At 35.5% G+C, this 14,766-nt stretch overlaps 1 protein-coding gene across 20 annotated transcripts in view; it reads right to left on the bottom strand.

The window, feature by feature from the left end:
• The window catches only part of MAP2 (microtubule associated protein 2), a 287,600-nt gene that overhangs the window by 143,151 nt on the left and 129,683 nt on the right, over positions 1 to 14,766 (bottom strand). For 7 of the 20 annotated variants that reach the window (XM_044241470.1, XM_044241469.1, XM_044241476.1 and 4 more), the window contains exons 1-2: positions 1,958 to 2,264; positions 1,614 to 1,681 (exon numbers count right to left, since the gene is read on the bottom strand). The gene's annotated coding sequence lies outside the window, so the exon portion shown is untranslated. Of the gene's footprint in view, positions 1 to 1,613; positions 1,682 to 1,957; positions 2,265 to 14,766 lie in introns of those variants that run through there. The other 13 variants (XM_044241478.1, XM_044241479.1, XM_044241480.1 and 10 more) reach the window with 7 other exon arrangements.

Genomic DNA, 14,766 nt, shown 5'->3' with positions numbered 1-14,766 from the left:
AGTTGCTAAATGAGCCTGAGGATTAGAAAACAGCTTCTCACATAAAATATATACTGTGTGGATTCTGTTAGATGGGAAAATACCAAATAGAGTTTTTTTCACCAAATATGAAATGTATTCACCTACTCTGAGTGGAAACTAAAGGAAGGGAAAGTCCCAAGTGTTTTACAGTATCCAGGAGGAATAGTAAGTCCTGTCTGGGGATTTTAGACTTGATTCCACCGAGTAATTTCTAAGGGAAAAAAATGCAATATATTTCAAGTTTCTCTGAGACCAGTCTATTCAATTTTGTTCAATATCCGAAATAAAAGCAGTTTCCCTTTTTAGAGCATACTGATTTATTTTAATGAATTCCTTCTCTTGTGCAAAAATATTATGTGGTACTGCCTACACTCTGGAAGGATGGTGACAGTGGCATCTGCCCCTTCCCTCTCTCCCACAATAACTACCAACAGCAGCAAGGCTCTTAGGAAGTGCCTGTGGAATGAATAAATTAAGGTTCTCATAATTACACACTGCAGAGAGAATTAAACAAGGACAATGCATTCGTCTCCTTCAACTGCTACAAATATTCACACTCACAGGTGCACACTCACAGACTTTTGGTATTTCAGGATCAGTTGTTGAACATTAACTATTTCCAAAGTACATTAAAAAAAAAAAAAAAAAAAAAAAAACTAACCTCACTGCATGAAATATTTTGGGCCAGTAAGCTTGAAAGGAAATGCTATGTGAATGCCAAAGAAAGATTTAGAAGATGCTATTGATCTCCTCAGCGAGGCATAAAATGTCTTCCATTTTTTTAAGGCAAATTACAAATACAGCTTTTATTGACATGAGTATATGTTGAAAACAAAGATAATCTTAAAGAATTAAACAAAAGGTAATACCCATAGCAGCCATCTCTAATCAATACACATCCTGATAATGAATTTGAAAATTAATATTTTTCATGTGAGGCAGAAGGCCCAGGATCAATGGATTCAACTGCTCCCACAGCAAGAAGAAGGATTACTTTCTTATGCCAATAAAGCATATATAAAATCAGTTTTTTTTAATAACTGACAACCTCGGCCTTTAAATATGGTGCTAAAGACTAAAGCATCAGTGAAGAAGTTACAATTCACAAAACCTAACAATACTGAGTCATTCCTAGGCTCTCATCTCTAGTGCTCCTTCTACCTGGGAAGGGCAAGCCATTTCATTTACCCACTTAAAAACATCTCTTATTAGAAAGATTCCCTCAGATAAAATCACGACTTTAGTATATTTCTGTTAAATTTAAATGACTGAATTTTCATTAAGATAGAGAATTTTGGACATTTTTTTTTTTTAGCTGCTACAATAATAAAAATCCGAAAATAAGCCAGACATAGCAATGTTTGTTCACAACTTGCAACCCAGGCAAAAGATATAATTCCTTAGACATCTTATAATCGAAACAGCCTTGGATAATGGCATTCTCTGCATGGGAAATCATACATGCTATAGACAATGACCAAACGTAGGCTTAAGGATCAAAGACCAACCATAGAGAGATTAATTTAAATAAAAACATTCCAAATCCTCCCTGATTTCCCCTCATTTAAACCTCCAAACAAAACATGTGGTACCTTTTAATTTTCTGAATGAGTAGTTCCCAATCAATGTTTCTTCGGTGAGAGACAACAAGGTGAAGAATCTACCGAAACAAAACAAAAGAAAAAAAAATACATATACGGATTTATTAACAAAATATTGGAAATCGCAACTCACCAGTAAGCAAATGCATTCTTTATAATTCCAATAATAAATCTATGCCTTAAGATCTGTAGTACAAGCAATACAGCACTTGAATTTTCAGGAAGCTCGGTAATGAATTCTAAAGCATTTTACTTTGAGATCACATAAAGCAAATCCTCTGAAAAATGGATTAAAAATAAAACCAAATAAAATTTAAAAAACGCCGAAACATTACCAGTGCCTATGCAGCGATACCACCCAAGTGTAGCCTCTGAGGATTGCTGCAGAATCCTTCTCCCCGAGCATTATCTCCACGGGCTGGCTCTAGCTCTCTAGCTCCAGACAGACGCAGTCTGCAAGCCACCAGCTCCTCTCTGTGTGTGTCGGGGAAAGGGAAGCTGCAAATTAGAAAAAGTCCCCGCAGTGGTGAAAAGGAAAATAAGGCGAGTGGGAGAGGGAGAGAGAGCTCACTAGCCTCAGAATTTTCGAGAATGATGACAAGCCACCCAGTTCCGCCATCATTCACTGACAATAAGATGCAGCCCTGGCTTATGATTTAGCGGTTTACCATAGGGGCTTCTGGTATCGAATGCCTGACAGGCATTTTAATTGCCTCCATCCAAGTGTGTCCCCAGGAATCGAGTCTATAAGCCTATGAATGTCATCATCTGGTCTCCTTTGTGTTAATGCCAGACACACACACACACACACACACGCACACACACACGCACACAGTGCTTCAATAGAGAGTTTCCCTGCATAATATAGGATTACAAATAAATCTGGCTGCACAAACTGGACATGATAAATGGTAGTTTATGAGAATATTTATTATCTAATATTTATTATCTACAATCATATTTATTATCAATATTTATTATCTACATCACAGATTGTCTGACGTTCTGTCACCGGCTGCTCATGATGATATTTTAAAAACTGAATATCCAAGATTGTTTGTTTACTTATTATTTACTTCTATTCCAAAATAACTGGGCCCAATAGAAAAATGCATATATTTATTTGGATTTTCTTAGGGAAAATTCAATCCCCTTGTAACTGTGATAATTACACACTTGGCAATGCTTCCCTTACAAGGGAGAATGCAGCAAAAAACAAAGAGGATTAGGAAACCAGGGTTGATGTGTGATTTCTGAGGACAATCTATTTTATTCTGTTTACAGACAGAAGCAAAAGGAAGTAGCAGTGAGTTTGGGTCCCTGAGGGCCACAGCAGGGAGTTGAATCTAGCATAATCAGTACCCCCTTTATGTTAGCCACTGAAATTAACAGTTGAATATCCCTGTTTCACAGTGCCCCTTCTGTAGGGAGGTTAAATGTGGAATAATTCCCTGAATTTATTGCCCAGACAGAAGGGCTGGGGAAAATGTTAATAAATAAATTAATTTTTACAGCATTGTTAGCTTCCTGCATCAGTGAATGGAGCAAAATTCAATGCATGTATACCAAAGGGGCCTGGTGTGAAGAAGGTTGCTGGGAGGGAGCATCACCATGGTTACCGGAAACAGAAAGTACTGAGAAAAATAAGGTAATGATAGAGAAAAGGGAAGGAGACTCCAGTGGAGGAAATGTACAGTGATATGCTTCCTTTTTTGCCTTCTGGAAAGAACTGTGTCTATCAGTTTTACACTCTATTTTGAACGCATTAAGATGAATTTACATTCTCCATTAGCCGCCTTTCTTCTCCACTTTTTGATCACGAGCCACTTTTGCCTTTATAAATATTCAAATTATGGTTCTTTTGTATGAGATGGTTCCTACTTCTTCTTGCCTCTGTCCATATTCCGGATTCAGGGACGCCACTCAGCCGAGTCCACACCCTTTGTGCCAAAGGTGAGAAAGCTGAGGCCCAGGGGATCTGGCCAAGGTCACAAAGTGGGCTGGAGATCCAGCAGACACACCACCCCGTTTCCTCACGTAGGTGCCCTGCTTTTCTTCTTTCACCAAGTGATTTTCTTTCTGTGCTCCTCCTGCTCTGTGTGCCAGCAAAAATGATTCCAAAACTTTCCTTTGTCTTTGATTTTTGTGAGCCTTCCTTTATTTGTTAAAGCAGGGAACTTCATCTTTAAAATATGTTCCAATAATTCTGAGACTAGCCTTGCTTAATATCTGTGCTGCACTGCATCAGAAGCCGGAAGAATCTGGGATAATTATGTCACTGCTCTTCTTTCATTTCCAGCTAGGCAATCAGACAAATTGAGCATGATGGCCCTTTTGTGATCCTATCTTGTTGAGCTTGAACTTGATCATCATCTACTCGGTACTCTATCATCCCTGGCACCGTTCTTTCTGGAAGCAGGAAACCGGGCAGTCAAACGGGGCTGTCCTCTCCAGGTTCCTCCTACTTAATAGGCGGCGTGAAGTTTCATGAGGTTACCCAAAATAATGAAACTGGAAAACTGGGAGCCCAGGGTAAGAAACAAAAAACAAAACAAAACAAAAACAAAACCCTCAAAAACAACCACTGGGGGGAGCAATATTTGTTAAAATCTTTCTGAGTCAGCAAAAGTTGTGATTAGGTTTTTGACCTTGATGTGCTGTGTTTATTTCTTTCATTAAGTGTTCTTTCAATATTCAGTAGTTATGACTCATTGCTTTTAGGTTAACTCATCCATAGGTAGGATCAGATTGAATTTTCTGATATCTAAAATACAGTTGCTGCCACCACTACTGTTCTCTGCTCCCAGTATGTGAACTATCAAATAAAGAAATCACATTAGGGGCGTCTGAGTGGCTCAATGGGTTAAAGCCTCTGCCTTAGGCTCCAGTCATGATACCAGAAAGTCCACTTCCCCACCCCCCGCTCCCTTCTCCCAACTGCCTCTCTGCCTACTTGTGATCTCTGTCAAATAAACAAATAAAATCTTTAAAAAAAAAAATCACATTTAAAAATATGATTACCCTAGTAAAATTGTAAGAGATTTCAGATTTCAGGTAATCTTACATATTGGTTAGGATTCTTCTCTTCCCAAAAGCATTCTTTAAATACGATCTCTCTGTTAAATGTCTATTTTTCTTCAGTGATTTGGACACTAAAGTTATTTTTTAAAACAAAACACTGATAACGTGTTCATTTTTGAATGCAAAAAATGATGCACAAGTGATGTCATTTCTTGAAACATAAATCATATTTTGTCAGAATCCCCTAAAGCACACATAATGGTCTTAGTCCGAAAAGTAGCACAGGTTCAAAAATATTTAGTACTTTTCAGAACTCCTTATTTGAGAACACCTGCTTTGTCATTGAGAATGAGTTGGTAAATTCTTTTTCTTTTCATTTGTAGGTGGAAGGAACTATTACTTTAACATGTCCATTGTATAATAAGTACTATATAATTCTTCCCTTTAATTACATTCTAAGAATATAAAATGGCAGATAACTGAGAGCCCTTCATTCATGATTTTTTATATTTTTTATATTTATGCTTATGAGCCTAAATTGTACTTCTTTCCTGATCCTTTCTCTTTTTCACAATATTCTTGACCTTGGCTTAGTACCATCGGTCAGTTCATCTAACCTCTTTTGATGACACACATACATATATTTCAAACACTTGATACGTTTTAGGTGTGGGAAAACAAAACAAAACAAAACAATTCCTTCTACAGGACCTTAATAATAGTGGAAGGGCCATAGAAGTAAAGAGGAATCTAAGCTGACACTTCTTTCTCTTACTTGATGATACACTATGTCTCTGTCCCTGGGTTATAATCAGCTACATCTTGGAGTCTGACCTTTAAGAATCTAATTTAACTATATCCCCAATGTCAATTAGTTTAGCCCCATGGCTCTTCTGGAAGACCCTTAGCTCCATTCCCTAAATATCCTGGCCTGTGTATTTGTGTATCACTCTTGAAGTTCCTTAGGAAAGAATAATGGAGGTATTATTTCTTCCTTACCTCCTTGAAGCCTTTGATCATAGAATCATCTTCCTAACTAAGACCTTCCTGACTCCCGTAATGAAAACGGCAGCCGTGGCCTTCCCTCAACCCTTCATCCCTGCTCCTTCTTTCCCTTTCCACAGCACTGACCACTTCCCATCACACCACAGACTTATATTTATTATGTTTACTATTTATTACCTGCCTCCCTCTGCTAAGTCTGTGAGGGAAATCATCTTTACATGTTTGGGGTGCTGGTGTATCCAAAGAACTCAAAATGGTGGCTGGGAACATAATGACATTCAAAATATTTTTTTAAATGAGCAAATGTGAAAATCACATTAGTGGATGAATTAAAGCATTTAAGCACAAGACAAGTCTTTGTGTTTCATATTGATTTCCTTGCTCTATATATTCAGTCTTCCTTATAAATATTGTATTTTATTTGTATTTTAAATCACATTTTCCCATGGAATCAATTTTTTTGTTGTTATTTCCATTAAAGGATATATACTTATTTAAAATAGGGACTTGTCTCCACTTTCTTTGAATTCTGCAAAGTACCCAGCACAGGACTATCAACTCTTAAATGCTGAGAAAGAGCTTATTTGATAAATAATACTTGTATTGGCATTAAATATGTTAACATTTAATCTTAAGATTACTTAAATAAAATGAGAATAGTTAATAAATCAATATTGCCTTGTGGTAAAACTGCTTAGAAGTAGCTTTTTATTTAATTTTTAGAAGTTTAAGATTTTATTTTTAAGTAAACTCTACACCCACCATGGGTCTTGAACCCACAACCCCAAGATCGAGATTTACATGCTCTACCACTAAACCAGCCAAGGCATCCCTGAAGTAGCTTTTTATAAATTGGCTATAATTACTATACTTTGCAGTTAAAAAATTAATTATAGAAAAAATAATTAAATACAATAGAAATAATAATTATAGTTTTACCTTATATTCTTAAAATTGTCATTTCAAATACAAGCAGTTATCTGACTATTTTATAAATTATTATGCCATCCAAATTCACTGCACACTGTTTTGCCTTTTTTACCACAGATGACATCTTTTCTTCCAACAAATTCTGTTCCCTTAAGAGCATACTGTGGTCAGACTCCACGGCCCAGCACCCTCTCCATTATAAGACCTACGGAGTCAGAAATTTCCATGGGATGGGTCTGAAATCCATATGCTCAAGGTGACCTGAATACCTGGAAAACCTGGGGAAATACCACTTTCAGGGGGTACACTCCTCCAAAAGAAGTCTAGAAAACTTGGGTGTGCTGTCTGCAGATTGAGCTCATGCTAAGCAAAGGTTATCAAACTGCTCACAAAGCCTTGGTAGGTAGAGTTAATTGATGTTTTAGTTGCTTATCCTTTCAAAAGGACTATAAAGGTGCTTAAGAGAAGATATATCGCTAGTAAGGGTCCCAGTTCCTAATATAAAGACTCAATAAACATTTGTTAATGCAAAAAAAAGAAAAAAAAAGTATACTGTGGTTAAACAGATCAAAAAGAAAGAAGAAAAATGTCACAACTAGCATATCAGTCTGCATTATACGAAATGTTGAAATTCCATTACTTTTTCATATATAAAATGGCAATTTCTTGTGGTTTGTCAGCCTGATACTTGGAGAAGTTATAAAAGGAAGCAGAATGGAGTAAAGTGAACTCCATTGAGTGAACTCCAAAATGTCTTCAATAGCCTCTAATTAAAATATGACAAATTTCAAATCCCATCCGTGGCACCTTCCAAAATATTACAAATTATGAGAAGCATAGACCTAAAACTATTGATATCTTTTAAGGCCACGAGATTCTATGATTCATCAAGGATCTGAAAATCTTCTAGAAATGTTTCTTGAATTCTTAGACAAATTCAATAGTAAGTCTTTAGCTCTTACATTCTAAAATGCATGGGCAAATAGATTCAATGTAATATCATTAGTAAAAGACATACATTCTATGGGATTACTGACTTATGGGATGAATAACAACTGTTAGGAGTTAAAAGACAATCACTAAGCACCAAAAGGATAAATTTATATCAATTACTCACATGGTTTTCTTTGTGTGTGTGTGTGTGTGACAAACTACAAAAATCATTAACATAAATAAGGCTGAATTATCATTTATAAAAAATAAGTAACCAATGTCTTGAGAAACTCCTACATAGGATTTTGAGAGCAGGTAATGGACAAATATAGATAAACAAAAATACCCTCCCCCAATAAAATCTTTAAATCACTTGGCTCCTACCCCAAATTCTTCTTGCTTTGATTAAAGAGGATGAACTATATCCATTAGCTTGTTACCTACTTTATCTTTCATTAACTTTCTCTAGGTATTCCATGCTACTGAGCTGTATTTTTACTTACTTAAAATTGAAAATAGATTGTTATTATCCAGGCCTCGGGTCCTCTAATCATTTGCCTATGTCTAATTATATTTAAATTATCTCTTATACATATAACACAGTGGAAAAAAACTTTAAACCAAGATATTCAGTATTTCAACTGAATTAAGATAAAGAATGACTCAGAAATGAGGTATGTTTGTAAAGGAGCAAAGAGCCTACTGACATAGAGGTCACCCATTGTCATCTTTGCCATCTTCAGTGTGCTTCTGATTAGATGTGTCTAATCAGTGGGAAGAATGAATGTATTCTCAGCAAGGAGAGTGAGGAGTAAGGCTAGATAACGGATGACTTCCCAATTGTTCTTGTCTCATGCTTCAGTCCTCCTCTGAGTCATCCTGATCAGAGTGTGGCTTCATGGTTTTATTTTAAATCTTTGTGTGGTGATTTTTTTTTCTTCTAAAATTCAGTTATATTCTTATCCAAACATAAGTACAAAATACATTTCAAATTATTTTTGGGTTATGCACCATTTTTAACCTCAGAAGTATTCATATTTCTCGGGAAAATTTTCACAGGTAGTTTCAAAAATAACATAGTTTTGTTTTTCTTTTCTTTCTTTTTTTTTTTTTTTTAAGATTTTATTTATTTGAGAGAGAAAGGCAGAGAGAAGCAGACTGCAGACTCCCCACTGAGTGGGGAGCCCAAAGTGGGTCTCAATCCCAGGACCCTGAGATCAAGACCTGAGCCGAAAGGCAGCTGACCAACCGACCAAGCCACCCAGGTACCCCACTTTTGTTTTCCTTTATTCCATTAATGCTCTTATTTCACTCGTCAAGGTGAAGCCAAAAAGATGATGCTAAGTAGAGAAGGAGAGAGAAAGAGAAGTTTTTCTCATTGTCAGCACTCAAACTACAGTTTGCAATTTAGTGAAATAGCTAGCCCCCGGCCATATTTAGGTTGCATATGCCATTACACTTAGGAAATGACAGTGCCCAAAGTTCTATTCTGCTCACATACTTTCACCAAAGTAAACAGAACTGAACTTCTTTTTTAAAAACGGTGTGATGTGAAATGCAGTTCTGAAAAATAATTGCAGGTTCAATTCATCAAGTCATAATCTCACTACACTCGAAGAACTAAGTTGGGAATAAAACCCTCTCCAGATGTTGAAAAGAAAGCTATAATGGCAGAACAACTGAAACTCTCACACATGGCTGGTGGGAGTACAAAGGAGTGTGAACACTTCTGAAAACTCTTCGGCGATTTCTAGTAAGGTAAAATGTATGTCTACCTTATCAACCTGTAATTCCACTTCTAGGTTTATACCCAGGAGAACTGAGTACATATGTTTACTTAAACACATTAAAACAAAAACAAAAACAAAAACTGTTCTTAGCTTTATTCATAATAACATGAAATTGGAAACCCTTCAAATGCTTATGAGTAGTAGAAGGTATTATCGTATATTCACAAAATGGATTAGTCCACTGAAAAAAATGGAATGAAAAAGAATTACTGTTGGATGCAACTCCATAGATGAATCTCATAAGCATAATGATAAACAGACACAAAGAATACATACTATATTACTCCATTCATATGAAATTCAGGAACAGAAAAAACTAATGTTCAGAAATAAAAGTCAGAATAGTGTTTAGGTCTATGGGGATTAAGACAAAGGGCAGTATTGACTAAGAGGAAGTACAATGCCTTCTTGACGTGGTGGCAGTGACATGTTGGGGGTGTACAACTGAGATGTATGTGCTGTATTAAGCTATAGTATACCTCCATAATAAAAAAAAAAATAACAATAAAATAGGGGCACCTGGGCGGCTCAGTCGTTTTAAGTATCTGCTTTCGGCTCAGGTCATGATCCCAGGGTCCTAGGATTGAGCCCTACATCAGGCCTCCAGCTTGGCGGGAAGCCTACTTCTCCCTCTCCCTCTCCTCCTGCTTGTGTTCCCTCTCTCGTTGCGTCCTCTCAGTCAAATAAGTAAATAAAACCTTAAAAAAACAACCCCACAAACAAACAAAAATAACAATAAAATACTATGATGCCATTGGTTTAGAAACTCTTTGTTTATAGCAGTGCATTTTAGGATCTAGAATGAACATTCTGAAAAAGGGTTCCAGTCAGAACGCACATATGCAGCTGTGTAACCACAGCTGCATTATGGCCCTATGACGATTACGTGTTTGTTCATTTATTTGTTTTTTTTTTTTTAAGATTTTTAATTATTCATTTATTTAACAGATAGAGAGAGAGATCACAAGCAGGCAGAGAGGAAGGCAGAGGGGGAAGGGGAAGCAGGATCCCTGCTGGGCAGAGAGCCCAATGAAGGGCTTGATCCCAGGACCCTGAGATCATGACCTGAGCCGAAGGCAGAGGCTTAACCCACTGAGCCACCCAGGCATCCCCTATGTGTTTGTTAAAAAAACGAGTTGTGAGGGGATCTATTCCTTAGAAAGGAGAAAGCATTTTTTAAAATAAGATTTATTTACTTACTTGAGAGAGAGAGAAAAAGACACAAAGAGGAAACGTGAATGTGGCGAGGGGCAGAGGGAGAGGGAGAATGAATCTCAAGCAGACTCCATACTGAGCACAGAGCCTGACTCAGGGCTCTATCTTACGACCCTGAGATTGTGACCAGAGCTGAAATTATGAGTCAGATGCTTAACTGACTGAGCCACCCAGGTGTCCGGGAGAGAACATTTACAGGGGTTTTTAACAAATAAAAAGAGAACAGTGAAGTTAATGCTAAGTAGAGAAGGAAAAAAAATCTATAGTAAAATGTATATCTTAGAAATTCAGTAACATGTGAAAAACTTGTCTATAGCAATACAGTCTATTTAAGATTACACTATGTAATCTACACTATGTAGTGTAGATTACACACTACACTATGATGAGAAAAACATGGACAGTTAAGGTGCTTTCTATTCTGTCACTTTCACACAAATCGCTTGCCCCCTGATGCCCATCATAATCACTGGTTTACTTCAAAATCATCTACTTCTTTGCTTCCCATCCAAATCTTATACTTCCTTATTGGTCCATTTCATGTTTTGCCCTCTTTTATGAAGGCTTCCAGAACAACCCAATCACACAGTGTCATGAAGCACTTTAGAATCATCATGATACCAAAGAAAACAAAATCACCATGATACTATAATGACTGATATAATATATAGCCTTAGGCTGGTCTTAGGGTATTTATATCCATTTATTTATTCTAATATTGACCAATTAAAAAGCATAAGACACAATTTTAATATAAATGATTAAGTACCTATAACGTTCCAACTTCTTTCAACACATTGTTTTATTCAACAATTCTGAGAGTTATGAACTTCCATTTTACAGTTGAGGAAATAGGCCCAATTAAGTTTAGCTACATGCCAAGCACACAGCTGGTAAGTGGTGAAGCAGAAATTCAATCCCTGGACTTCTGAGTTAATTAGCTTGTAATTCAACCTAACAAATCTAAGTTGTCATCAGAAGAGAGGAGAAAATTAAAGAATTAACAATTTTCCATTTTCCTAGGGCACACAGACAGACTGTTTAAAGACAGACTCAATTAGTCTAAGTGTGCATTAAAAGAGATAATATTAGAAATAAACATTTTTACTTTCACAATTACTTCAGTTTCCATCACTTCATACGTAAACAATCTGTATGTATGAACATGAGTCTTCCTATAGTTAAGGAAGACCTTGTAAGTCCATTAACTATCTATCTGGTCTAATCTTGGAAGAGCGACATGCAGGGATTTATGCTCATGCATTTTGGAAGAACTTCAGAACTTCATTGTTTGACAACTTGAGTTTATTGTGTTTTGAGTACTGAGTTTTGAGTATTGAGTTTTTTTCTGCAGGAGTTTAAAACCTTTTGTGGAAATTAATGTATGTCTTACAAGTATAGATTATAACAGTAAAATACCTGCCTTACATAGTCAATTACTACCCTCATTTTATTATATCGAGGTAGGAATAATTGAATACCATGGTTGATCTTAAAGGTTACATCGGAAAACTTTACATCAATATCATATGCAAATGTCTGTCTTGTTTAAATTAACTTGAATTAATTTACAGTTAAATTCTAGGTGTGGGACAATTTTCTTTCAAATAACTCGTTCCCTCCACTAAGTCTTTCTTCAAATATTTTCTTCTCAGTGAGGTTTAACTTGACCCTTGCAATCTGCAATGCCCATTCCCAACATCCTTTATTTTATTTGGATACTTATAATTTTCTAATATACTATATATAACTAATTTATTGTGTTTATTCTTTTTTTTCTGTCTCTCCTCATTCATTTGTAAGCTCCAGAAAGGCAACACTGTTTGCCTCCTCATTTGTTCACTAATATCCCCCAGTACTTAGAACTGGGTTTGGTACATAATCGGCACACAACGAATATTTATTGAACTCGTGCATGCATGGGCGAATGATTAAAGTTAAAACAATAATGGTCATATAAAAAGCATGAATTATCTCCTAGGAAATCTGAAGTCTGAACTGAAACAGTTGACAAAATCTGTAGAAATCACTAGTTTCAGAAATCATTTGACCAAACACATGGTGTAATTATTTATTTTTGTGTCTTGGTTAACTATTTAAATATACGAGTTTTAGGCTTTTCATCTATGACACATTTATAGCCATTTTAGGTGTATCTCTCTTTTTTGATGTTCATAGTTATCTATGTGTCTGTTTATTATGTATTTTGACAAAAATTCTTCTAGCATTTTTTTACATGCTTCTGAATCTTTAGTTATAACTTGCATGTTTATATTTAGTTTTCCAATCATCTAAAGGTTGATACAAACTGCTTTCTTTCACCACATACAACCATTCTCACAAGGAATCCATATTTACAGGAGAAATGGAAAACCATGGAGGAAAATGATGAGATTTACAGTGTTGAGGAATTCTCACTCAATGAAATTTTCATTTAACACACTGTCAAGCAGAATCATCATCAGGAGTTATGAATATTTTGGCTGATCTTCCCGGAAGCAGGAAATAAACCTTCATTTTATTGAATGTCTCTACAAAATGGGACCATTATGATTTAATTGAAAGAATAAATAAAAGCACAAAGGCAAATACCAAAATATCAAGTGCTGCATTGCATGACATTAGTTCTAAAATCCTGATTTCTTTTTGAAAAATGCTAAAGGAATTATGTTATTCATTGCTTTCCAAGCTTTCAAGGTTATTATCTCTATACCCTAAACCTTTTTCGTTCCTTCAATATTTGGCAACTTTGTAAAATTGGAGTGCTAGCAATTCTTGAGAGACCAATCCATTTGAATTAGGGAGTCTTTAACCTTAACATTAGTACCAGATGATTCTGAAAATGTTTATATTCTACAAGCTCTTAGAGCATTTTCTTTCAGTGTTAAATATTTCCAGACCAAATCATAAAATGTCTACTATGATGGTTTAATAAATGCAATGTCCTATGTGGGGTGATTTCTGAAAGTGTATGTATATATATAAATGTATTTTGTGAATAGCCCAAATCCACATTCCTAAAACCTTATGAAATCCAAACGTATTCTCTCTGCCATTTAGGGGAGAATTACAGCCAACAGGAAATAAACATACAGTTTCTTAGTCCCTACCATTCTTCTTTCTCTAGTCCTTTACCAAGGGTACATCAGAGACAAGAAGAGAGAACTAACTAGTAATGCAAGTAGCTATTTGAATATAATTGAAATAAAACAATCTGGCAATACAACACAAACTTTGAATATTTAAAATAAATCCAATGCTATTCCAAAATTTGCACTAAAGTCCTAAATCCTCCTGTTGATTAGAATTAGAGAATATGGATTATGAATACAAAATCCCTTGTAAAAAGAAAGGGGAACTGGAATGGAGAGTAGGAATACTTTTATGTTCCATCTCATCATCAGATTTCAAGGCTACAATATACAGTATATACAGTATTACAGTATACAATATACAGTGTATAATATACAATATACTACAATATACAGTATATCTAGATAAAAGATATACTGGTTTCTACATTAAAAGGAAATATTAGACATGACCCATGTCTATGTATGGACATTCCCTCTCAACAGTACCATCAAACTGGCTAGAAAGAGTTCATATGGGAAGAATTCTAGATGGCAATGTTTGAAATTTGAATTTTAATTTGAAATTACATTACATTTATACTATCATTTTTCCATAGTTCTGTAGCTTTCCCCCTTTTGTTTCTAATAGTTAAAGTATACTTAAAGAAATAAGAGTGTTTTATTTAATATTTTGGGGAAAAACTCAAATTTTTTCTAGATATAATCCATCTACTGTGACTTATTTTTCAAATGAATTGCAAGAACATGCTCTTTGCAGAAGCAGCCATTCTAAGTATCTGAGTCAATGAATCTGCCTGGGAGAGAAATTTCCGTATCCCTAAAAACACTAACTTTTTTCTTAAACTGGAACACTCTTGTGTGTTTTTTCCTTCCTCTCCCATTCTCCATGCTTCGCCCTTTCCAACTCTTTCTTCCTCTTTAAGCCCAAACTCATGGGGAACATTGACAGTCAAGAAAACAGGAAAATATTTAAGCAATCATATTTAGACAATCTTTTTCTACCTAAGTCTTTGGTTTCATTTTAGTTGAAGGCAGACTTGATTTTTTTTACAGCATTTTCTTTCTATGATATCTGGTGGATTCTTCTTTACATTGGTGCAGAATAAATAATTTATTTCTCGGCTGTTGACTCAGGAAGAAAAAATGGAATTGGAA

Source organism: Neovison vison, chromosome 3 (assembly GCF_020171115.1).
Source record: "Neovison vison isolate M4711 chromosome 3, ASM_NN_V1, whole genome shotgun sequence".
NCBI lineage: Eukaryota > Metazoa > Chordata > Mammalia > Carnivora > Mustelidae > Neogale > Neogale vison.
This window is presented reverse-complemented; position numbering and strand designations above follow the sequence as displayed.